Source organism: Vigna umbellata, chromosome 4 (assembly GCF_029865625.1).
Source record: "Vigna umbellata cultivar VRB3 chromosome 4, Vumbellata_1.0, whole genome shotgun sequence".
Taxonomy (NCBI): Eukaryota; Viridiplantae; Streptophyta; class Magnoliopsida; order Fabales; family Fabaceae; genus Vigna; species Vigna umbellata.
The window spans coordinates 20,024,524-20,050,719 of NC_142168.1; the positions used below are offsets into that span (position 1 = coordinate 20,024,524).

Here is a 26,196-nt window from a genome sequence, read left to right on the forward strand (position 1 = left end):
TAAACAGAAGAATGTAAGTATCATAATAATCTCACTTAAAAAATCTAAATAATCATCAAAATTAAAATAATTAAGCTTAATTGCTTACTTGGTCCCTATGTTAAGTGGTTTTTTTCAGTTTAGTACCGCGTTTTAAAAGTGCATACATTGGATTCCAAAATTGTAAAAAATGTATGAATCACGTCCCTTTCGTTAAATTGGTAGAAACGAAGTTAACTCCGTGCTGACGTGGCTATAAAATTAGTATTGTTTCTTCTCTCTCCTTTGCTTTTTCTGCCATATCCCAGCTTTTCTTCTCTCTTCTATATCTTTTTTATATCACACACTGCCAATTTACTTCTATAGTATTAAATAATTCAGTTTTTTTTAGGTAACCGGTCTAAGTTGCTTTTCTTCTTTTTCATGCTGTTAAAATATTTTAATTATATTTTCATTTATTTGTTACATTTTTCTTTTTTTTACATAAACCTTTTATTTTTATGTTCTACAATCGACATCAAGTACCTTCATTATATTACTTAGCTTTAAAAAAATTTAAAAACGATAATGAGATTATTGGTTCTCTTTTTCACTTTAAAAGATGTTATTTAAAATTTAAATTATTTTTTACATCATGCATGTGATTTAAAATTTAAATTATTTTTTACATCATGCAAGTGATAAATGCTAACCAAGACAAAAAAAAAAGTTATGAATTAAAACACAAAAACAATTTCATAATTAATTAAAATTTAAAACATTTAATAAAATATATTAAATACTAAATTAATATATTTAATGCATTGTTTAGTTTTTAATACAGTGATATCGAGTAAATGACATATTATAGAAAAGAGTTAATGGTGGTGATTACATGCTATTAGATTATTAAAAAAAAACGAACTTTCTTATCTTTTCTATTCTGATTATTCACTTGTTTAAATAAACTTCTTAATCTAATTTCGTGATATTACATATCAGATAAATTTAAATATTCTACACAAAAATTTGACATTAATATTAAAATTGCTATTTATTTTTATAAATTTTACAATTAACTTAAATGTTAATGTTTAAACTATTTTCCTTTGTAGGATAAAATGTTTAAAAAAAAGTTGTTTAAAGATGTAATTTGCAGAAGCAAAGTCACCTTATGGAAGACTTTATCATAGAACATCGTTTAATTTTTTTTAAAATTAACATTTACAAGCCACTATATTAAAAATGACTTAGCAAATATTAAATAAAAAATAAATTAAAAACTTTTAATTACTTTTCTTTATCCTTTGTCACTTTCATAATGGAATGATAAAAATACTGATGTAATAAGTACGGTAGATAAAATATGTGAATATTTAGTATTTATAAATAATAAATAATAGATATTTTAATATTTATTTATAAAGAAGTTTGATGTGAATATTATATTATTTTATTTTACATCCGTTAATGAAAAAATTAAATTTAAATTTTATTACACTATATTTAATTATAATTATAATTAAAACTAATGCATTTTTTATTTAAATTTTATTAAATTATATATTTTTTGGAAACTTTTTTAAATTGTATTTTAAAAATCTATACCAAAATTTAAATATCCATAAATATTCGTATGTTTTTTAAAATTTTATAGATAATTTTAATTTGGTATTCAACTATTAACATAATAAATCACAAATTGAATTTTTTTTCAAATCAAGTATTATCATACCTGACTCGAAAACTAAAATAAAATATACTAAGGATGTAACATTAATCATGACGAAATGTATTTAAGAAAGAAAAAGATTGACTTTATAAAATTAAAGTTAGTTTGTATAAAAGAGAGAGAAAAAGTTGGGATATGGCAGAAAATGCATATGAGAGAGAAGAAACAATACTGATTTCATAGCCATGTCACCACGGAATTAATTATGTTTCTGTCAATTTAAGGGAAGGGACGTGATTCATACATTTTTTACAAATTTGGGACTCAATATATATACTTTTAAAATCGGGTACTAATCTGAAAAAATCCACTTAACATAAAGACCAAGTAAGCAATTAAGTCAAATAATTACTTATAATAAAATAAATACTTATAAAAATAAATAAAAAAAATATTTAAAAACAAGATTACAAAAATTATTTATTTTTATAATTATTCTTTTGAATTTTTAATTAATTAATATTATTTTTACTTTAATAATCATTATAACAAAAATTTTATATTTTATTATTATAAAAGAAATATAAACATATATTAAGTGTAATATCTAGGAAAATAAGGGTTTTAAAAATAAAGTAGTTTTGAGATTTTGAGTTTTTGTTTGGAAATTAGTGTTCTTGAGTGTATATTTTTGTTAGAACATAATTGTTATGTTATTTCTTTATTTTTATATTTTTTCCTTGGGGAAGAAGGGTATTTTACCTTTATTTAATTGATGTAGAAATTAATTAAGGGGTGATTTGGTGTTTAGAAATCCTAGAAATTCTAAATCAAATAGAGAAAACAGAGGAAGATAGGAGATTGGCATTTTGGGAGAAGAAGAGAGAGAGACGGGAAAGTCTTAGTGTAAAGGAAGATTGGTGATGTTTTAGGATTGTAGATAAAGTCATATGATTGGCCAAGGTATGTGGAAGCTTACATTCGTTTGTTGATAGTTGTATGTTATATGTGTTCTTAATTATCCTCATTGGTAATCCTTGTTTTGATACATGTGCATATGATTATAATTATATGTGGTTATTGTTGGGTAAGAGTTTGTGTATGAATGAGCATGAGATTTATGTAATATTTGTGATGAGTTTTTCCTATGAATGTTTTGTTGGGTTATCCCAACAAAGGGTTTGATGCTAAGGGAGAACAAAGTTATGATGCTTGGGTGTTTTCATGCAAATATATGTTGTAAGGATTAGGTTATTGGGTTCCCTTCCTATGTGGAGAATAGGATAAATAATGTGGACCATTATGTCTCACTTTGTTTTAGTGGAGACGAGTGAGATTAGTAAGGCACATTAGAATCATTTGAAGAGAGGGAAAAGCCAAGTGAAAAAGGAAAAGAAGAAGTCATTCCCGCATATAATAAAACCTGCACTAGTGTTAATGAAGTTGTTCACCGTTGGATAGGATGATTTTTGGACAGTAGGTTCCAGACGTATGGTTCTTTATTCTGGCCGTTGGGATTGTCAATCAAAGATCTAGTTTGGGAGAAAACAACCTCGCATTAGAAGCTCTGTTTTGGAGAATTTCATGAAATATGCCCTGGTGTTTTCATCATTGTGAAGTTGTTTACCGTTGGATTGAGTTGATTTTTGGATAGTGGGTTCCAAACGTATGGTTTTTCATTCTAACTGTTCTGATTATTAATCAGATATCTAGTTTGGAAGAAAATAGCCTCACATCAGCAACTCTATTTTAGAAGTTTTTCATTTTCTTGGTTCTCATTTGTAAGCATTATGCTTAGTTAGTGTGGCTGGTTGAAAATCCTATTTGGTGTTTTTATCGGAGACTCTTTTGTACCCTATTATTGGGGTATAACATGTTAATGATTGGATCTAGATGATTCAAGTGATGTACATGTGTTTGAGTATGTTTACATGTGCATGTGATGCTTGAATGCATGTATGATGTGTTAACTACGTTTCCACGTGATCTAGGATTGATGTATGTATGTTTGAATGCTTGAATAATGTCTAGGATGTGTTTCGATTCAGCAATAATCGATTATCATTAGTTATAATTGATTATCTAAGCATTGGTTTTCAGTATGGTTTTAGGAATAATCGATTATCTGGGATGATAATCGATTATACCTTCCTTCGTGATGTTTATGGGTAAATTTCACTGAGACAATCGATTATCTTAAGTGAAAATCGATTATCACAATGCTTTTTAGTAAAAAATGACAAATTTGATGAAGAATGGATGTGAACCAAGCCTAAGGAGCTATGGAACATGATGACAATTAGAGATTGAGGTTAGTGGTTATGTTTAGGATCAGTTTGACTTGTGGTTGAGAGTGGAGCATGAGTGAGTGTTGGGATATCTGATTGATGAGCATGAGAGTTGATGATAAGTCTACTTGTTGTACCTCGTAAATCTTGGTTCTATTTGCGGATATGTGTTTCCTTTTGCCTTGTGTGCATTGGAAGGAGATAATCTATAGGAGAGATTACATATGTCCTGTAGCGGAGGCTATAGGTGGGCTCTAGGAACAACTACAATTCGTGAGGTAGGGTATAAGAGTGAGATGGATTTTTTTCACTATGATATTATGGTATGGTGATGCTCATGGTGTTGTTCATGACTGTGATAGTCATGATGGTGGTGTATCTATGATGATGATCATGGTACTTGAGATACTCCATGTTATATTATGTGGATAGTGGTGTAACTATAATAGTTATGGTAAGTAGTTAGCATGAGTGCTAATGAGTGGATAGACCAAGGGTCTATGTATGAGATGTTAGTGATGATATCAAGGGTTAGAGATGTTATTGTGTGTTTGATTATGGTTATTATAATTAGAAGATATGTATCTTGTTGTGTGTTTGATTATTGTTGATATAATTAGTATGTGTCTATCTTGTTCTTATGGTTGTTTTATTAGTAGCTTACCCAATACATGTTTGTGTTTGTGAATGAAATTATCGACGATGATCGTATAATGTGTTATACATGAGCAAATAATATTATCAATATTCTAGAGATGTGATTGACTCGAGAGAAGATGGGAATAACTTTAGGATTTATTTAAAGCTATTTTGTGTTACAAGTTAAGATTTCATTTGTTATTTTATTACTTGAAATAATATAATTGGATAAGATTTTGTTTAAGTATATTTTCATTTCCGTGCTATAATAAATTATGAATTTTATCGACTTTTAATAACATCTTTATAAGAAATCGATATGTTGCATTAAGCACGTAAATTTCCATTTACACAATAATTATGGAAAATCTACAAAATACTGAAGTAATTTGGTGAAATATGCTTCATGGTAATTCTCTAATTTTACTTGTTCACTTCGTGTGATTGTATATTTCATCCCTAAATCGGTAACGATGACATTACTTTATTTTCTTAAATTAAATATTAGACTAAAAATAATTATAATTTCGTTTATATTCGTATTCATATTCATAGTGCTGTACTTGAACTAGAAAATCAAATCATTATAATAAATATAAAAGATTTAAACACTCAAATTTTTAATTGATATAATTAAAATTAAAAATAATTGAATTTATGATAGATTTAAACTTTAAATACAACATTTTTATTTTTGAAATATTAAATAATGATAATATAAAATAAAGATCACGTCAATTCAAACCATGACAAAATCGACTGATTAAAAATTAAACAATTTTTGCAGAGATAAATTGGTTAAAATAATTAAAATTCCATCATCACTTGATGGTAGATTGAATTGAGGAATATAAAAGTTATAGCCACTCAAATATACAATATATATTTGATTAAGAGTAATTTGATTTTTTTATTTTACTATTACGTACATATAAAAGAAATAAAGATATTTTATAACTTTTTGATGTGATATTTGAATAATTTTTTCTTTTAATAAAATAATACCTTATTTATTTATTTAATAAAATAAATAAATGAGTAACTTTATTTTTATTTTAAAATAATTAAAATTTATTTGAAATAATGTTATTCTTACAAAATTATATATATATATATATATATATATATATATATATATATTAAATTATATTATTTTTCTATTTTTTAATTAACTACTCATTAAAATTATAAAATCATGTATTTATTTTAATATAATCAAAATGTAAATATACATATGCTATTTTATCTAATCTAATAAAATTTTTGTTTTCTGAATTTCCGTTAGCTCATTTATATACAATTTTAAAAGGATCTTTTAAATATATTCTAGGTTCGTTTACAAATAATATGTATCCAAGCATTTGTAAAAAAAACAGAACATACAGTATCTTAAGTTTGGTTATTGAATCAAATTTTCTAAGTAAATGCCAAATTAATTTAATAAAATTTTGATTTTCCGATTTTAAACTAGCTCCCTTTTAATAATAAAATGTTATATTTAATTAATAAAATAAAAGATAAAAAAAGGCAAATAAAATAGTACTGTTTAAGATTGTTAAATGATGGTGTAATACAATATTTTAATAATAAAATATTATATTTAATTAATAACAAGATATAAATAATTGTAAAATAAAATATTAATATTTAAGATTGTTAAATGAGAGTATAAAATAAGTAACAAGGTTCTTTTTCATTTTCTAATAATCCTAATAATTTCACTGTTTTTCAAAATTCTCAACTCTTCTAAACCACTGTGCACAAGAATGACGGCTTAACTTTCCTTTTCACTTCCCAGTTTCTTCTCTTCGAATTTTGGCGCCTTGCAAATCCTGAACGCGTTGCTTCTTCTTGATACTCTCTGTTATTGCCCTCTGATTCCACTCTTTCTGCAATATTCTTCGCATCGTCGTTCTTGAAAAATTGATAACATGGTTAGTTTGTTTTTTCATTTATTTCTTTTCGTACTTTTATTTTCCCCTTGGTTTTTCCCATCCTTTTGCTTGTGCGCTCATAGACTTTTTATTACTGTGTCGGCTTTGAAAAATTGCTTTTGTGGGTGTGTAGTTTTGAATTTCCATGCTACATGGTTTGATAGGTGTTTGGTGTGTGGTAGAATTCCTTCAAATTTTTTCTTTTATGGGAAAATAGTTAATGTTACCCCATTTTGTGGGGGCTTGGAGGACATATAATGAACGAAAGAACAGAGGAAGGGCGTGAAAGAGATGGAATTGACAATTGATTTATTAAAAATGTAGACAGGATTTGGCAGAAAAAGGGTGTGGAAATGGGATGGAAGAGGACAATATATGATATAGCTTTGTTTTAACAATTTCTTGTGTCGTTCTTGTTTTTGTTTTTTTTTCTTTTCAAGACATTTTAAAAATTTGTTCACAACTGTGGAGATCAATTTGATATATTTGTAGAATTAGCACTGTGCTTTGTGATGTCATGTGTAGTTTGTTAAGTGGACACTGATAAATTGTATATTGTTATATGAGCCTAGTGTTTATAGGAAGCCGTTTTGTTGAGTAGCCATTATAGCGGCACTATAGAGCCATTACATCGAGGAAGTCCTTGATCCACCATTGCTATTGTGTTCACTATTGCAGCTGCTATGGTATCGTGGTTGTCGCATGCATCCTGCGTGTTATCTCTATTAAAAATGTTTATGCATTTTTATTTTTATTTGCATACAACATAAATGTTATACATATATAGTTGATGTATATATTTTATATTTCAACCGCTAAGAGACTTCTTGTTATATAAATGTTATACATATATATTTTATACATATATATTTTCATGATCCACAATCGATAACATTGCTAAGATGCAAGGCTGGTGTAAATATTTGTCTCATCTTGGGCTGGGTGGGCATAGCCAAAGCACTTTTTTTGGACAGTATGAGATAAATATTGGTGGTTAAATATTGGGTTAACTATGTTTTTAGTTTCTAAACTTAAATGTGAAATTGGAATTCTTTCCTATCTCAAACTTAGATACATTTTGATCCTCAAACTTTAAAAATGAATGGATATAATCCTTTTAACTTAACAATGTTAATTTTTTTACATGTTAAATGATGTTCCATGTTGACATTTGAGTTGCTTATACCATTTGACACGTTCCAGTTCAAATGTCAATCTGAAACATTGTTTAACACGTAAAAAAGGTTAAAATTGGGTTAAAAGAACCATTCATGGGAGAGAGAAAAGTGACGAATTTCAATTTGTATCCAAGTTTAAGAACTAAAAATATATTTAACCTTTGAATATTTGAATTTTTTTTAATAAAAAATGACCGAGGAGGTTTGTGCTTTGGAGATTGTTGTTTTCCTTGCAAAATTGGCCCTTCATAACACTATGAGGAAGAGGATTACTATGGTGGGTGTAGAGGAACATATCAAGAGTTTTAGTTTGGTAGCAACTGTTCTATAAACACTTGTCTAGAGCATTTTAAATTTGTTATGAAGCATTTTAAATTTGTTAGAATTTTCACAATTTCTGAATGCCGTATCAACCATGTCTAGAGTTTTACATTCATAGCAGATTAGTCAGGGAGGAGCATTTTGTTTGGAGAGTTGACGGGTGTATGATGTCTAGTTAGAAGTTATATTTGGTTTGGCTTAGGATGTGTATATTTTTTTAATTGTGACATTTGCTGAATTTTAGAACCACTTGTTTATGATGTATGAGAGGCTAGAAACATGTATATTGTTGGGTAATTAACATTGATAAGCCTGGACAGTTTTTTCCGTCTCGATAGAAATAGTGAAGTGATTGTGCTACCACGTGTTTCATTTTATAAAATTTATGCAACACCAAATTTATCTAAAGTGATATAAATAAACATGTTGGTAAATTTTACAGTGTTATTGTTGGGACCCCAATTAAGGCGATTATGATAATTTTTTTCAACCTTTTTTCTTATTGAAACTGAATGTTTTCAAAACTGAGATTTGGTTGAAAGTCTAATATGTTCTGTTTGATTTAGTCTGGTTGAGTTGTTGGATTGGTCCAATGGTTCAACGGCTTGATCCTTATTGCAAGCAACTCCAGGTGATGATGTAATTAGTGTGTTCTGTCTGGCTACTAAATTTGTGGTGATGTTAGGAATCTGGGTAAGAAACCTAACTCTCTACCTTACTCGCACACTTCAGTAAAACTCACAACAAGAAATGGTAATGAAACAAACTGTATTCATATCAAAGAATCAAGAATACAACTGGAAAAGAATCCAGGAGCTTAACCTCCTTCACTAGGTCTGAACTGGTCTACAATTCAAAGGTCAAAACTGTCTACTGAAAACAATAACAGAGGTCCTTTTATAAAGACCCTTTTCCCGCCCCACTTAATTGTTTAGCAGTTAAGTACTCTTTGTCACTTTTCTCCTCTCATATACCTTCCATGTCCTAACATTACTCCCTCCCTGAGAATCAACCTTGTCCCCAAGGTTGAAATCAGGAAACTGATCTTGCATCACCATTCGATCCTCCCAAGTTGCACTATCCACCCCTGCTTGCCATTCAACTAGAACCTGCTCCCGCCTGTCCTTCCCTTGCTGTTGGATCCTTCTATCCAATACCTTGGTTGGCCAGCAAGATGGCCCCTCCATTTGCAAATCCGCTGGCTGAAAAAGCCGATAGCTCCATTCGTTGTGGCTCCACTTCGACCTCTTCCCCTTCGACATCCCCTTGTTCATCTTTCGCCAATAGCACCACCCATAAACTTCTCTCAGGGCACTGGTGCCTCGGGCTAAAAGGCCCCCCACATCGAAAACACCTCCCTTCTTCTTTGCGTTTCAGAAACTCAGGGAAGGGCAGGTTTCTTGAACTCCGTCCTCGGTTATCAATTCCTCCGTGAGTTCCGCCTCTCACTGGACCGCTTCCTGTTGCGCTGTCACGTCTTACTAACCCGATGCTCTCGATCGGGGTCGTTCTTCCCGGATTGCTCCTCGGCTGTTCGGTTCTTACCACCACCGCTCCTCCTGTCGTTTGCCCCCATGATGGGGGATTCTTGGATGCCGTCCAACCCATCAAACCTAACCCGCGTAGGGCCTCCTCAACTTCTCGCGTTAGTTTCATCGCCATCATCAAATTACGTGGGTTGTGTGGTCTAATTTGGCATCATAATTCCTCCCGTAGGCTCGCCAGAAAGTATCCCAGCAGCTGGTCATTCGAGAACACCTTCGTCTGCCCAGCCAGTGCTTCAAATTCTCTCATGTATTCTTCCACGATTGTTGTTTGCCTGATCGCCGCCATCCTCTCAAAATGCCACCTCGGTGGCGACTCTCAAACCGAATCAACAACGCTTCCTTGAGTCCCTCCCACGACCGATCGGTCGCCTTATCCTTCCAGAACTTAAACCAATGACCGACGCTTCCTTCCATGCTAATATGGGCCAGTTCGATCTTCTCAGCCTCCCCCACCTTCTGTATCTCAAAGAATTTTTCGGCCTTGTTAATCCAATTCAAAGGATCGGGTCCTTCAAAAGTGGGTAACTCCACCCTTCGCCTCCAATTGGGTTGGTTCTCTGAACGCTCCCCATCTCTTTCTCCATCTACGTCGTCGCGCCGGTCCCTCCGATTGTCCTTGACTGAACTTTGGATTCCATCAGCTTTCTCATCGGCGGGTTTGGTGCATGCACCCATCAACCTCATAAGTTCTTAGAGGTCTTTGCGCATCGCTTTGGATTCTTGTCTATTTACCGCTAATTCCGCCTTCATCCCATCTACGGCCATCTCCACATGCTCCATTTGTCCCTCAACGACATTCATTCTTCCCTCCATCGTTCGCGCTCTCCCCCAAACAGATCTGGCAGGTCGGACCACTTTGTTAGGAATTTGGGTAATAAACCTAACTCTCTACCTCACTCACACACTTCAGTAAAACTCACAACAAGAAATGGTAATGAAACTAACTGTATTCACATCAAAGAATCAGGAATACAAACTGGGAAAAGAATCCAGGAGCTTAACCTCCTTCACCAGGTCTGAACCGGTCTACAATTCAAAGGTCAAAACTGTCTACTGAAAACAATAAAAGAGGTCCTTTTATAAAGACCCTTTTCTCGCCCCACTTAACTGTTTAGTAGTTAAGTACTCTTCCTCACTTTTCTCCTCTCATATACCTTCCATGTCCTAACAGGTGACCTAAGAATGTTTGTGTATTGTCTCTAATTTTCATAATTTCATACTTGAATGCTTTAGCAAATATCAATATAACTGCTTTATGTTTGAATGTTTATTTGCAGAATGGGAGGTTTCCATATGGAAATAACTCGAACGATATATCATTTAGAGATTGGGGTCAGAGCCAGTTTAACTACTATGGTCAAGTTCCTCATCATGGTAGGGATTTCCACCATGGTGGTGGTACATATGTACCTCGTAATGGTTGGGATTTGCACTCTGCTGGTGGTAAATATGTGCCTCATCATACTCCTGAACCAACTATTCCTGCTCTTGGACCATTACACCGGCCACAACCAAGGCTAAATTGTAAAATTTGTGATGTTAAGTTGTCTGGTTACAAAAGTATTGAAGAACATAATCTTGGAAAGAAACATCAAAGAATGTTGAAGCTACGCGAGGAAACTGATACACGAAGAATATCAAATGGGCAGATTCCAAATTCTCAAGTGGATTTAGCAGGTCAACCTAAGAGAATTCTGAAATCTGGGGAAAATGGATGCGCAAAAATAAAAGTGATTTCTGAAGCTACTGCTGCCAAGCATAAGAATTATGTGCGGAAAGATAAAGGGGTTACTCCTGAAGTTCCGGCTGATGGGAAACCTAGGAATAATACTAGCACACAGGGTGCGGTTAAACCTGAAGTTCCAGCCCATGGGAAACCCAGGGATGACACAAGTGCACAGAGTTATAATTTCAAACGTAAGATCGATGGAGCCAAATCTGGTAAATACATGAAGACAAATGATGGAGCAAGAAGGCCCATGGAATCATCAAAACTTGATACTAATTCTCGGTCAGCTTCTGTAATATCTCCCATCCAAATTCCTGTATCTGCACCGCACCCATCTGTGACATCTCCTGTGATTACCTCATTACCTGTAGAGGGATCAAGTTTCAAATTTGTACATCAGCGTATCTTAACTCTTCAAACACAAGTATGGGAAGGTAATGAGATTCCAAATCCTACTGTAGAAACAAGAAATCATCCACATGCGGCTTCGTCTTCAAATATTAACACCCAACCTAAAGCTTTGTCTTCTGATTCGGCAGAAAAAGTAATAGAATCATCAAAAATGGGATACTGTAAAATTTGTGAGGTTCATCTACTGCCCCCTTTCAGAACAAAGAATTTAGAAATACATAACAAAGGAAAGAGACATCAAAGAATGTTGAGAGATCAAAGAGAGTTGAAACTACAACAGAGATTAGGGAGTTCAAATGGGAAAATTTCAAATTCTCATAAGAATTTAGTAGTTCAATCTAAGACAGTTCAGATAACTGAAATAAAACAGCACACGTTAACAAATATGAGTTCTGAGGCTAGTATTTCGGAGCGGAAGAGCAGAAGAGCCAAAACAGGTAAACACATAAAGAAGAACAATGGGTTAAGAAGACCCATGGAATCATCAAAAGTCAATATCAATTCCCAATTAAAATCTGTAGAATTTCCTGTACAAAACTCAGTACCAGCATTAGCAGCGCTGCCTGGGCCTGTGGCATCTCACATAATTGCACCAACACTTTCAGTGGAGTCAAGTCTTGAGCCACAAGTTCAACACATTTCATCATTGAAGGCACCTGTATTAGAGGGCAATGAGCATTATGAGATTAAATATCGAAATTTAGAAGTGACTGATCAATCACATGCCCCTGCAGATTCTAATATTAAAATCCAAGCTGAAGATATGGGTTCTGATTCTGCCACAATGGCAATAGTACCATCAGAAGGGTTTATGACATCTCAGGTATTTGCACCATCCCTGGACGTGGCATCTAATTTTGAACCTCAAACTCAACATGTTTTACAGACATCTGTGTTAGGAAGCAAAGAACTTCCAGAGATTGATAATCTCACTTTGAAAACAAATTATCAGCGATCAACAGCAGCAAGATCAAGTTCTGAACCTCAAATTGAACATGATTTACATATTGAAACAGAATCTCAGTCATCAGAACGCACAAGTGATTCTGAGAGCCAAAATTGTGTTGATGAGAAAAACAATCAGCTGGTGCCATCAGTTCTAGCAGAGTTCAATTCTCCTTCATGTCATCATGCTATCAGCCACTCTGCGGATGGATGTTCTAATCATGAACAAAAGATGGATATTGTCATGCATCAGTCAGGGACCACTCAGCAGTCTCAGGTTTTCTCTATGTGAAACGTGGTGTTAGTGAACTAAGTTATGAGCATTACTATTACTGTAACAAGATGGTTATGCGTGACCTGCCCATTATGATTAATTTAGACTTGTTGAATGATCTGCCCGGGGGGGGATAAAATCCTCCATTAGACTTTCTACAGATCTAATTATACCAAGTATATAAGATTTTGTAAGGTTTAGTGTAACCTTTAGCTGTCACAAGAACATATATTAGAGTGTTCAGATAGTATAAAGTACATAACACTTAGAATATTTGTTATCAAAACCTCTGGATGGTTTACCTGTGGTTGGGTTGGGTTTTAAGGATTAGACCTTTTAAGGTTTCAACTCTCATCTTCATAAAATGACATAAATTACAATTCTTTTTATCATGTTATTTATGAAGAATATCGATGCACTAGATGTGGCAAGTTTTATAACTCTGATTATCATTTTGAGATAATCTTTTCTGTTAACACAAAAACCAACTAGTTTCTGCTTGCATGCATTTGTTCCAGTAATTTGTGGTGAAAGTGTTTCTTTTCAAATTTACATTTGCTTTTGTAAAACATCATTGAAGTAAATTCTGTACAAATTTTGTTGCAGTTGGCTGTTTGTCTAAATTGTGGCGATGTAGGCTTTCAAGAGACACTTGTCTTTTGCAAGAAGTGTCAGGTTTATGCCATTCATAGGTACTTTTATGTCAAAATGTACTTTTAGCAATCTTTATTGTTGTGCTTGACTCGGATGTTGTGACTTCTGATGTCCCAGAGGGACATTCTTAAATTTTTTGTCAACAGTAAGGAGGGAGTATTCCCATTTTAGGTGCTGAGTCCATAGAATATTGAAGTGATGCACATGCATGGTATTTTTATCTTGAACCTGTGTCAAAATGCATGTGGTATATTGTATGATACAATTGTATTAATATCATGAACTTCCTTTCAAGCCCCGGAAGCTTTTATTTTGTATGTACTTGAAGTTATAGTTTTACGTTCGTAAATACATATATATTGACATTATACTTCTCAACACCCTTTTCAGGTATTGTTTAGATGGGCCCGTGATTTTTACCGCTGATGTTAATTGGTTTTGTGATTGTGAGCCCGAGGTAGTAGATACATCTGCAAAAAATGTCTCTCTAAACTCAGCAAATATTTCATCTCAAAATAGCAGTGAGAGAGTAAAGAACAAGCAAGGGCTACAAAATATGGAAGCTAAAACAATGGCGCTGTTATCTGACAATCATAGCTTGTCTCATCATGGGCTGTCTCAATGCAGTAACAACACTGAAAAGGAAGAGTTTGGGAAAGAGTGTCAACCAGCTCCAAAAGATGAAGCTAATAATACTGAGGGGTCTATGATTCTGACTGTTCCACATCCTATTGCAGATCCAGTCTGGAGGTAAGAAATTTGTTTTTTACCCTTTTAGAAGCGGATAGTTTTTCTAGCTTCTATGATGAACCGTTGTCTAAAGTTAAATTTCTGGCCAATAGGGGAAGTCTGCGCCTCTCCTGCCCTAGTATTCATACGGTTCTTGGGCTTTTAGCCCATATGTCCACTTTAGCATGTTCCAAAGTTTTGGAGGAGACAAAACTTTTCCCTGATGTTCTTTGCCCAGACTTGCTCTCAAGAACTGCGGTGTGGCCGAAGTCCTTCATGAATTGTGGTCCAAATGATGATAGCATTGCTCTTTATTTCTTTCCTGACACTGAAAGGTGATTTTAAAGATAAACTAACATGATCTCATTCTTCTCTCTTTAATTCAGTATTAACTATTAAATCTGTCATACTTTTACAGTGTTGAGAGGTCCTATGACAAGCTGGTTGATCACATGATGTCCGGTGACTTCGCCATAAGAGCTGTGGTTGAAAATGCAGATCTTCTAATTTTTCCTTCCGTGTTACTCCCTATCCAATGCCGAAGTGAGTCATTTATATTTCATAGAACTCTTTTCAATGGCAAAGTCCAAATTTATTGTTCGTAAAACGAAATTGTATAGTGATTTTATTGAATTTCTTGTTTTACAGGATTTCAAGAAAAATACTACTTGTGGGGGGTCTTCAGAGCAAAAAAAAACTTCACACAATACAAATGATGCGGTGTGTGGAGAGGTTACCAGTGGGCACTAGCCCTTAACTCTTCAGAAACCGAGTCTGCCAAAGACTTTGAGGACTTCTGCTAGTTCATGTTCTGTCAATCATTGATTCAGTGTCTATACCCATCGATTTATTGATGCGAATTAGTACATTTTGATAGTTAGTACCTGTTTCTTTGCTCTGTTTGATAGAACTGGTGTTTTAGATTTTAGTTATTAGCCGTTGGCCCATAACAAAGTTATAAGGGCTATCTGTATAAGTTTTTCTTAATTTGGTATATAAATGTATGTCGATCACATTGAAATCTATGAGGAAGCCACCTTCGGGACGGAATGGTTGGGAAACTTAACTGATTAGTAAATGGTAATTAACTTTAATGTCAACTGACTTTGTGGTAAAGTGTAATTGGTTACAATTGGATTGTAATTAGGCCATTGTTAATCAAATGTTAATTTTAAAATTTGTAAATATAAGTTTGAGATAAAGAAATGATAATTTCAAAATTTGTAAATATAAGTTTGAGACAAGGAAACAAGAAATTTATATTTATGGTAAACACTGTCGACGATAAGTTAACTTCAATATGGGAGTATATTTTTGTAGATATCATTTGTAGTTAAATACAACTTTTGGATCTTTGGACAACTTATTTGATTTTGGAAGGTTGACATCAATCTTTCGTCCCAAAACAATAAATAATAAAAATAATAGAAATAATTTAATTTTAAATAACAAGCATTATTACAATTTGAAGAAAAATTAAAAAGACGTCTTATATTTATTATCTCATCTATCCATCTCATCTTACATTATTAATATTCACTAATAGCAGACAAACAAAATACAAAAAGTTATGGCAAAAACTTGTTTCTTCCATATGCAAAACATTAATAATAAAACTACCATGTGGTTATTTTCTTACAAAATTGTAATCGAGAAATTCGTTAAATAATTCAACATTTTGTGACATTGATGAGCTTAAGATTATATTAATTTCAATTTTGAAAATTTTCATTGAGCTTATGCTCTAGTCACATTTAATTAGAGGTGTCAAGTTTATCAAGGTCTATTGATCAATCTTAACCTATCCTTGAAAACTCTCTTTTAGGAGGCTCCTTCAAGTGGAGGCAAAAAGAAAAAAAAAATTCCAATTTCCAAAGTCTCTCTCAAGTGAGTTATGGTGAGGCTTAAGGTGAGTTTGATCTTATTACAAAATTTTAATTAATTCTCATAAACAACAACATTTATGTCTACGTATAAAATTATATATTTTATTATATAGTTTAATATGTTGTCTTTTTATTATATTTAAATAATATTTTTATATTATACTTATTATTATATTATTAAATAAAATACATAATATATAATTTAATACAGTTATTGACTATAATTTATTAATTAATTTTATCAATTTCTTAAAGAAGAAAACTTATAGCATTTAATAAAATAGTACATATTGTGATAAAATTCTAAACATGACAAAAAAAGATGGAATCAAAATGTGAGAATATTAGATTAATTTTAATAAAATTTACACTATAGTTTTTATAATTACTAAATAATATATATATATATATATATATATATATATATATATATCATTAAAGAAAAATAAATAATTGATAGAATTTAAGTATAAATTTAAGTCATAGATTAAAAAAAACAATATATAATAAAAAAATTTGTAAACTTATTATTCATAAATTCATTATTTTAAACTTTCAAATTGAGATGTCTTATTTAATTTTAATTTAAATCTAGATTAATTTTTTGTATAACAAAATTAAATGATTATTTTATATACTTTAAAAATATGTTTAGTCATTTAAGAAAAATTAAATATGTTTAGCGAGTCAATGATTTCAAGTTAGTGTGTAATTTTCCTACATAAACAAGCAACCAAATATATTGAAATCTCTTACAAAATCTATATTAGTCTTATGAAAATGTTTATATATAACTCATTGACAAATTAAGAATACTTAGATTTGCAACAAATTAAAAGTTGGTTTCATTTTTTCTTGTATTCAAAATGAATATTTTATTCTAAAAAGAAGACCAATGGGTTGGTCTTGATCCATAAGACTTTTATAAATATTTTGATCTCATGGACTTTTGTAAATATTTTGACCTCATAAGCTTTCTAATTGGAGACTTTTTGGTTTTATGATTTTTTCTAGTCCCAACGGACTTGTGTTAGAATCAAGCTATATAAGATGTATCAAATTGACAAGTCTATATTTAACTATTTATAAGCAATTAAGGTATTTGGATCATAAGTTTTACTATTGTAGACTTAAGATTTTTTATGGATGATATTAAGTTAGTACACAAAGTTGTTCAGAAAGAAAATAAATCTTTTAAATCAATATATAGATAATCATGAGACGTATCATTTGCTAAGTAGAATAAATTTTAATGTTCGTAAAAAAAAAATAAGAACTAAAATCAATACTTTCAAAAGTACAGAATCACACGGTATCAAAATTTCGATCTACGAATCGAACATTTCCAATTTAATACTTCAAGAAAGAAAAACATATTTATCAAGAAAAAAAAACTAAACATAACCACAACAATGTCTCATAATATAATCATATAGAGTGACATTGACTTCTCTAATCAACAAAATATTAAATTAATTTCAAATGTCTTTAATTGCTCAAAAATTTATTTCATCCAATTGCTTATATTCTCATCAAATTATCAAATTATTATTAATTTCCTATGAAAGTGAATTTTGTTGAAAAGATAAAGTCTACATCTATATCAAGTACAATATTTTTAACAAATATTCGTACTAAATATGAAACCTTAACTTCTATACATCTCAAAAAACAATTTTATTTGATTTATGTTAGTATTAATTCATACATACTTAAATTGTAATTTATTAGTCACCATGTTAATAGAAAATAAAATGTCATACTAAATAAGCAAACCAAACGAAAACGTAAAAGTTCTCGATTATAATAATTAAATTCTTTGACAAATAAATTATAACTTATTTTAATAAAATATATTATTTGTTTAGTATGTTGTTTTACTGTAAAATCTCAATTAATACATTATTATAAAATTTATACAAACTAATCAGAGTCAGTCTTGACTTCAAATCTAATAACTTTAAACCCTTTTAATTTGACTTTTCCAACAAGTATTAGACAAGGATTTTAAGCATATATAATTATCCACTTTTTTTGGGCTGAAATATTGCAAATTTGAAACAACTTTAATATAATTATGGGTCATAGTAATAAAAATATAGTAGGGTTTTTACCTCTGCCTCGAAGAGTTTTTTCTTGCATCTCCAATCCTTTAAAAATATACTATACAATTTATATTACAAATAACTACTTTCTTTAGTGGATGATGCTTTGACAACACGACTCAGTATGAGTCATGTTTACTCTAATTGATGAATGATAATTTAAAATTTATAAATTGAGAATCTTATTGCTCTATTAATTTTAATATTATTGTCCTTTTAAGAGAAATTTATTTATTTATTTCCGATGTGATTGATTTCCTAATTTTCTACCATGTAAAGTAAGTTAGAAAAATGAGAAAACAACAAAAATCCATGTCAACATTGATGAATACATGACTATTACTATGTTTTATAAATTTTTAGTAACTTGCGGTTTCATAAATGAATTAATATATACTTCTAAAATTAATTTAAATTAAATTAAATTGATATGAATATGTATAATTCTTTAGTGTTTTAAATTTAATTTAATTTAATTCTTTGGTGTTTTAAATAAATATGTTTTTAACATAAATATGTTTTTATTAAGTAAATAAATTGAGATAGAAATCATGCCTAAATATTAATTTAGTCTCAATTTTTATTAAGTTTATTCAATTTTAGTCATAATTTTCTTTTTTAATTTAGTCTCAGTTTTTATCAATTTTACTCAATTTAATTATTTTTATAATGCCATTTAAATAATGAACGGATATTAAACAATGTCGATTACATGTTACTTCATAATTTTTTAATTTATTTATTTATTTTAAAAAAAAAATCATTTGCAAAGTCAATATATCGTGTTAGGAGTAAATGTAAGACCCATGAAAAATATTTACTTTAATAGTAACAATTTTATTATTAGTAGTAATAAATGTTTTTGTGAATGGAAAATATAATAAGTTTATAAAATATGGAAATTTAAATAAGAAATTTTGGTAGCTTAATTGGTAGAAAATTTTGCATTCATATTTGAAATCATTATTAAGGAATCCATTATGAATCCATTATGTAAGTGGTGAATCCATTATGTAAGTGGTGAATCCATTATGTAAATGGTGAATCCATTATGTAAGTGGTGAAATTAAAATAATAAATAATATAAAAAAAATGATGGATAGTAAAATTTTGGACTATAAATAGCAAGCATGGGGGAATGCTAAAACTTGCACCAAAAATTTAGAAAAATTTTGAGAGAAGAGAGTTAGAGGAAATTCTAGTTGCAAAGGGGAAATTCTGGAAGTTTTCGGAGAACGATTTCTAAGCACGGGATTAAGTCTGGAATTGAGGTAGGGGAGCTAATCCTTCTTATATATGATTTTTATCCATGTTATGATGATGAATATGAGTTATGAACATGTTAAAATTTTGGTAATGGTAGTTATCTATTCACTTGTATAAATGTAGTTTTCATGATTATAATTTTCTTATTTTCGAATTACTATGGTAAAACTTTTCTTTTAATTATTTTGACCGTTGGATTTAGCTAAAATTTTAATATATGAATCCTAAGACCTATTTCTTCACTTTGACAGTTCGGATTTATAATTAGAAGTCTGTACTTGGAGAAATAAATCCTGCATGTTTGAGTAAATTAATTACCCCTGTAGTTCTGTTACTGCGTCCTCTCGATAAAATATATATTATGACTTATTGGACCGTTAGATCAACCTGAAAATTTTATATATGATTCCTAAAATATATTACTACATCTTGACCGTTCAGATTTGTAATTAGAGGTCTGTGCTTAGAGGAATTAGTTCCGCATTTTTAGTATAACCGAAAACCACTTAAAATTCTGCACCTGAGTTACCTCGGTAAAACCTCAATATCTATTTAGTTAACCGTTGGATCAATCTGAAATTTTAATATGTAGTTTATAACACATAGGGAATTAGTTTGACCGTTCAGATTTGAAATTGGCGTTACAGATTTAGAGATATTAATTTCGTATCTTCTCAGGGTAAATATTGCTAATTTCCGTTTTTGGACCATTTATACAAAAATTATGAATTCTACCTTATTAACCGTTGGATTGGACTAAAACTTTTACTACATGATCTAAACATGTTGTTAATTAGTTTTATGGGTTCAGATATTTAATTAATGATATGAGTGAAGAGTAATGTTATTACGAAATAGTAAATTTATTTGAATTGAGTAAAAATCTTGAATAATTATATTCTTAAATTGTATGTGTAGTTGAATTTTGAAGAGTGGAATGTTTGGAATGCATAGTATGATGTGATTTATGTAGGAAGTATGTGAGTGTATGAGAGATGTTGGATTCACTGTGATAATATGATGGTATCTGATTATTCATGTCTTGGGTTAAGTTTCAAAGTGACAGTATGGTTCATTGACGTAGTTCCATGATCCTCAAGGAGAGGATACATGGTGGTGATCTGGGGGTGTATAGAATGATTACATGGTAGCTTAGTTTTGGGGGTCATCCTGAAACTCCAATGGTCTTTCTTCTCATGTAGAGAGGATTGAACCATGTGGTGAGGAGTAATAGGAGGTCCTAGTCTTGGGTGCTTCCAGTATGATCCAAGGTGAGTGATGACGGATTAACCTCGTGAGTGTGGTTGGGCGGTAGTGCCCAAGTTTCATTAAGCCACCACGAGTGCAAGACCCGCCATAGCTCGGTAATCATTCTAGTCCGGACGAGTTGGGTTATAAAGTAACAAGTCTTGTGATGTCATTTTACCATGTGTATCAAAGTAATGGATGAGTATGTATGATGTGATTGTTGTATGATGGTATGAGTATGTTTGACATAATTATTATATGAGGTTTGCATGCATGTTTCATAAATGATTGGTTGCATGTTAGCTCACCCTACTTTTTTGTGTTTGTGTTTGGGTATGTGCGATGATCGTATAATTCATTATACGGGAGCAGATGAAGGAATGTCGTCTCATTCAATGCCAAGGAAGGGAGGGATAGAATAACTCAAGTTATAGTTTTATAGCTTAAATCTGAACCCAAAACATGTAATGTTAATATATAGGAATTATGAATTATCAATGTGACATATTTGGGATGTTACAGTAAAAATCAGTGTCAATGTTTTATATTTAAATTAGTCTTTATATTTATTTTTATTCAATTCAGTCATAATTTTTTTTTTAAATAGAACAATTTTGTTCTCTCCAAATTAAAATCAAATTTAATTTTTAGATAAATATTATACTAATATTTTTATTAAAATGTATATTTTTATTAAATACTTTTAATTTAAAGTTAGAATTGGTTCAAAATTTGAATAAAAAGTTAAAAGTTTGAGGACACGGTTCATCAATACTGTTGGATATATTAGTTTAGTCAAATGACCACTATATAATCACATTTTGATTTAGTAGTTTTCATTTTCGTATTCTTCCATTCACATTTGACTATATCCACTCTTTGAATTCATTTTTTGAAAATATATAATGCAATCCCTCTGTATCTATTTGTATTCTTGTTTTTTTATTTGAATATAAAAATAATAGGTGAAACTAAAATAACATATTTCTAATACGAAACATGATCTAAAATATATTTAAAATTGTTTAGATTAAAAGTTTTCTAAGTGAATTTCTTGAATTGGTTCACTACTAAAATAATCCATAATAAATTTTCAATCATAAGAAAAAGTCATCTCCAAATTCTAAGCTTTATTTTCTTTCCCATCTCCCCTGTTCATTAAAATGATTATCTTATTTAATAGTGCAAAACTATTAAATAAGACATTATATAACTGATAATTCATGATAGTTAAAGCAAAACATAAAACTAGACTATCATATTTATTCAAAATAACTGTACTAGCATATAAGATGTTTTATATCTACAGCTTAGGTACTAAAAATGGATAATAGGTGTTACAAAGTTTTTCATAAGATAGAAGCAAAACATAGCTCCTAAGATCCTATATCTATACAACTATATCACCTTCTTTCTGAGATAGTTCAAGACCCGTTTCTTCATCTACTCACACTAGTAAAGTTGAATATTGTAAAAAAGAATAGCAAACACAAACACAAATAACAGAGAGGGTAAGCTAATACAAAAGAAATATGCATGCAACAAGCTAACAAATTTCATAAAAAGCTATATAATTCAAATAGTCAGTGTGAAATAAAACATATAATTAAAGACTCTTATAAACTCAATGATCCCAATACATACATTAATATCATATTCACTAGAGACATGCATTTATGGTGGTCTCAAGTTCTCTCCAGAGTCATTGTCAACAAATTTCACCTTACCACACACAAGGTTCACGTCTTTAAAATTCCTTAGACTAGAACCTCTTACTACCGTCATTACATAACTCAATATGAGTATGAATAATTATTAGAATATGAAGATATTTCCTTGTTTGAGCACATATATCGATCAATACATACACTACACAACAATTAGAAGTTCTCCATGAAATTCCTTTCTTGAAACCAATTCACACTTTACTTCATCTTTGTTAACTATTATCACATATAAAATCCATTATAGACATCATACATTATCATACATGTATTAATCATCAACAATTCGATTGTCACGTTCAAAACAATAAGCAAATGCAGTTTGAAAACCCCCCGATGCCAAAAATCCCGCTCAGTAGAATACTAAGAGAGGTGCTCCTAGAAGAATCTCAACCAACACTAGCTTCAATGTCCAACGGATCCCATGGATACCGAACGAGGACACCTATGGAGCTACGAGGATTTAATTTGGATTTACGGCGTCCATCGACCCTAAGCGACACCCTACAACACCAAGTCAATGAGCTCTTCGACTTTTGTGTTACCTAGTAAGAAAAACCATCGCCCAACGACAACCAAATAAGAGAACCCACTGTCTGAGTTGTGCTCAATGCTATTAGTGGCACCCGACGATGTATCAGTGCACATAATCTCCCATTTGACTTTTAATTGAGTAATTGGACGCCTCTTGAATAAATCCTCACTTAATAAACTTACAATTACTTAAAATGTCATACTCTTAAGTCAAGTCCAGCCAGATTACTTGATTAAAAAACTCTGCAGAGACATATTAAAATGTCATACTCTTAAGTCAAGTCCAGCCAGACAACGTTGGAAAATCTCATTCTTTCAACATTGTAATATAGTATACATTGCTATAACATATTAATCAAGCACTATCATTTCAAGTCAAGTTAAATGTAGCTATATAAAATCAACCAAATAATTCCACTTAAAAACAAATATAATTAGCTTTCCTAACTTGTAAGACAACTCAATAATTCTAAAAGCACGAAAACGCCTCTAACTTCACACAATGTTCTATCTATACATAAAAACATCACAAGAACAATCACGACATACCATTATGTCATTGATTAGTAGATACTTAGATAGATAACTTAAAGAGCACATGCACACAAGAAAAGCCCACTTGTAAGACTAAATCAGATTAAACAAAGACATAATATAGAAAACTTACTTATTCATGGAAAAACTTATTAGGTAGAACTCAATAGCTCGTCGCGAGGATCACTTCATGAGTATTTGATCTTTCAAAAGATTAACAAGAAGTAACAACAAGAAGAGAGAATTCAATTTTTTTTTACAAAACTGATTTATAGAGGTAAAGTGTTTTAAAATAATAAAATTCTTTATAAAATTTCTATTTTTATTTAACATTTTAATATTAAAATAATTAATTCTTATTATTATTTTAAAGACATTATTATATCTAAGATACCATTTTATAAATCTACAATCTTAAACAATGAGTTCAAAATTAAACACAATAAAATATATGATTTAAATAAAATAATCATAATTCATATACAACTTTTTTTTCACACAACTTTGAGAATTATTCCACATATAATATTCATTAAATCAAAGTGTCGTTGGAACATACTACTCTCGTTGAGAAAAAAAATTATAGACCTTTTAATCATAAAAGTTCATATATTACATTACTTACAAACAACAGAGATTATAACAAACAAAAACAAAATACGTTTTTTTTTTATAAATTAATACTTTTTTTTGATAAAAAATTCTTTAAATAGACTTACTAGAACATTATTTCTCCGGACCTAAATAAGAAGAATTTTCTAATTTTTTTTATTAGTTTGTTTTGCAAAAACGGGAAGGAAAAATATAAAAAGTTAAAATTAAAATAAAAATTATGGAAAAGTAATTTAAAATATATAATTGAAAATATAGAGATAAAAAAATTTATTACCTAAAAGATGGAATAAAATTAAATTAAAATTATTATTGTTTTAATATAATTTAAAATTAACTTTGCTATTATTAATTTTTGAAAAATAAAAATTTTTTTACTGATAATATTTATGATAATAATAATAGCAACAATGATAATAATACTGTAAATCTAAAATTTTGCAATACAATATATTAGAGTTATATTATTTAAAGAAAGTTAATATTTTTATTATTTCAATATATATATACACATATAATACTAGGGTTAAATATGTTTTTCGTCCATGAAGTATAACTGATTTTTGGTTTTAGTCCCTACTCAAAACTTTGATGGCATTTAGTCCTCATTGTATTGAAACATGTAATATTAGTCCTTAAAAATGGACGGCGTCAAGTTTTTGTTGATCTGGCAAACGGCGAGGTCAGATCTTCTGCGAGCTTCTGTCTTAAGTATCTGCCACGTTGCATTTTTAATTAATGGAATGAGATTAAGTCATTGACACGTGTGTGGATGATTGAAATCGAGCGTTTTTCGTGAACCATGGCTGTCCTTTTGTTTTGTTTGGAGAAGAGGTGTTGTTTGCATCACCGTGATGGATCCTTTTGTTTTGTTTGGTTGTTTTTTCTTTTCGGGGAAACTTACGCTGCTTTTCGGTTTGGGGAAGGCAAGAGAAGGTTGCTTGGGTGACCCAGCAGCAGCAGCCACAAGTTCAGAACAGAGTACGTGATTTGCGTGATATTGGGTATGACTATGAAGCCATGAACTACATATGCGCCTTGCCTCATTCTGTATGGCGCCGTCCTCTTCAAGCGAAGCCCCAGAATCAGCAGATTTCGCATTTCGGATCAGGGTCACGACCCGATTTGCAAGCTAGATCTGGCGCTGTTAACAAAAAGGGTTGCGCTGGAACAGGGGTTTTCCCTTCATCAGAACACCCAAACCCTAAATCCCCAATACTTATATTCACACGCAGAACACCAAAACAATACGTATCATCTTACCTCCTCAACAAGACAAACTCCAACCTTCAACTAAGATTACGAAGAAAAAATGCAACGTGACAGATACTTAAGACAGAAGGTGACAGAGGACCTGGCCTCGCTGTTTGCCAGATCAACAAAAACTTGACGCTGTCTATTTTTAAGGACTAATATTACATGTTTCAATACAATGAGGACTAAATGCCATCAAAGTTTTGAATAGGGACTAAAACCAAAAATCAGTTATACTTCAGGGACGAAAAACATATTTAACCTATAATACTATAATAAATTATATATATATATATATATATATATATATATATATATATATTACATACTTTCTATTCTTTCTTGTAATGGTTAGACTTGTTATGTAATTCTTTCACATTTTCAATATACATTTTTTTACTTATTACAATCTATATACAATAATGTTTTAATGATATATGTCAATTAAATATTTTGTACATCTTACATTTGAATATTTTTATTTTTTTAATATTTTTATTTATTCTATATTTTTATTTATATAAAAATGTTTAACTCTCAGTGTTCAATAACACACCTTTCATTTATTAGGTAATATAAAAAATTATCTTAAAATGTCCACTAGGTTCATATTTGAAATATTTTCTTAGATATTTAAGGTAATTTTTATTTTATCATATCCTTAATTATACATTTAATTTTCTTTCTACAATTTCATTTAATGGTCTATCAAATTCTTTCTAGAACACACATTTGATCATTTTTTAAATAGTTT

At 30.4% G+C, this 26,196-nt stretch overlaps 1 pseudogene across 1 annotated transcript; it reads left to right on the top strand.

The window, feature by feature from the left end:
* Window positions 1-6,287: 6,287 nt before the first annotated feature.
* LOC124831781 (uncharacterized) lies at window positions 6,288-15,324 on the top strand (annotated as a pseudogene). The gene is made up of 7 exons (XR_015785509.1): window positions 6,288-6,491; window positions 10,815-12,899; window positions 13,503-13,588; window positions 13,941-14,300; window positions 14,393-14,614; window positions 14,698-14,822; window positions 14,928-15,324. The product of XR_015785509.1 is annotated as an uncharacterized LOC124831781 (transcript).
* The last annotated feature ends 10,872 nt before the right edge of the window (window positions 15,325-26,196 follow it).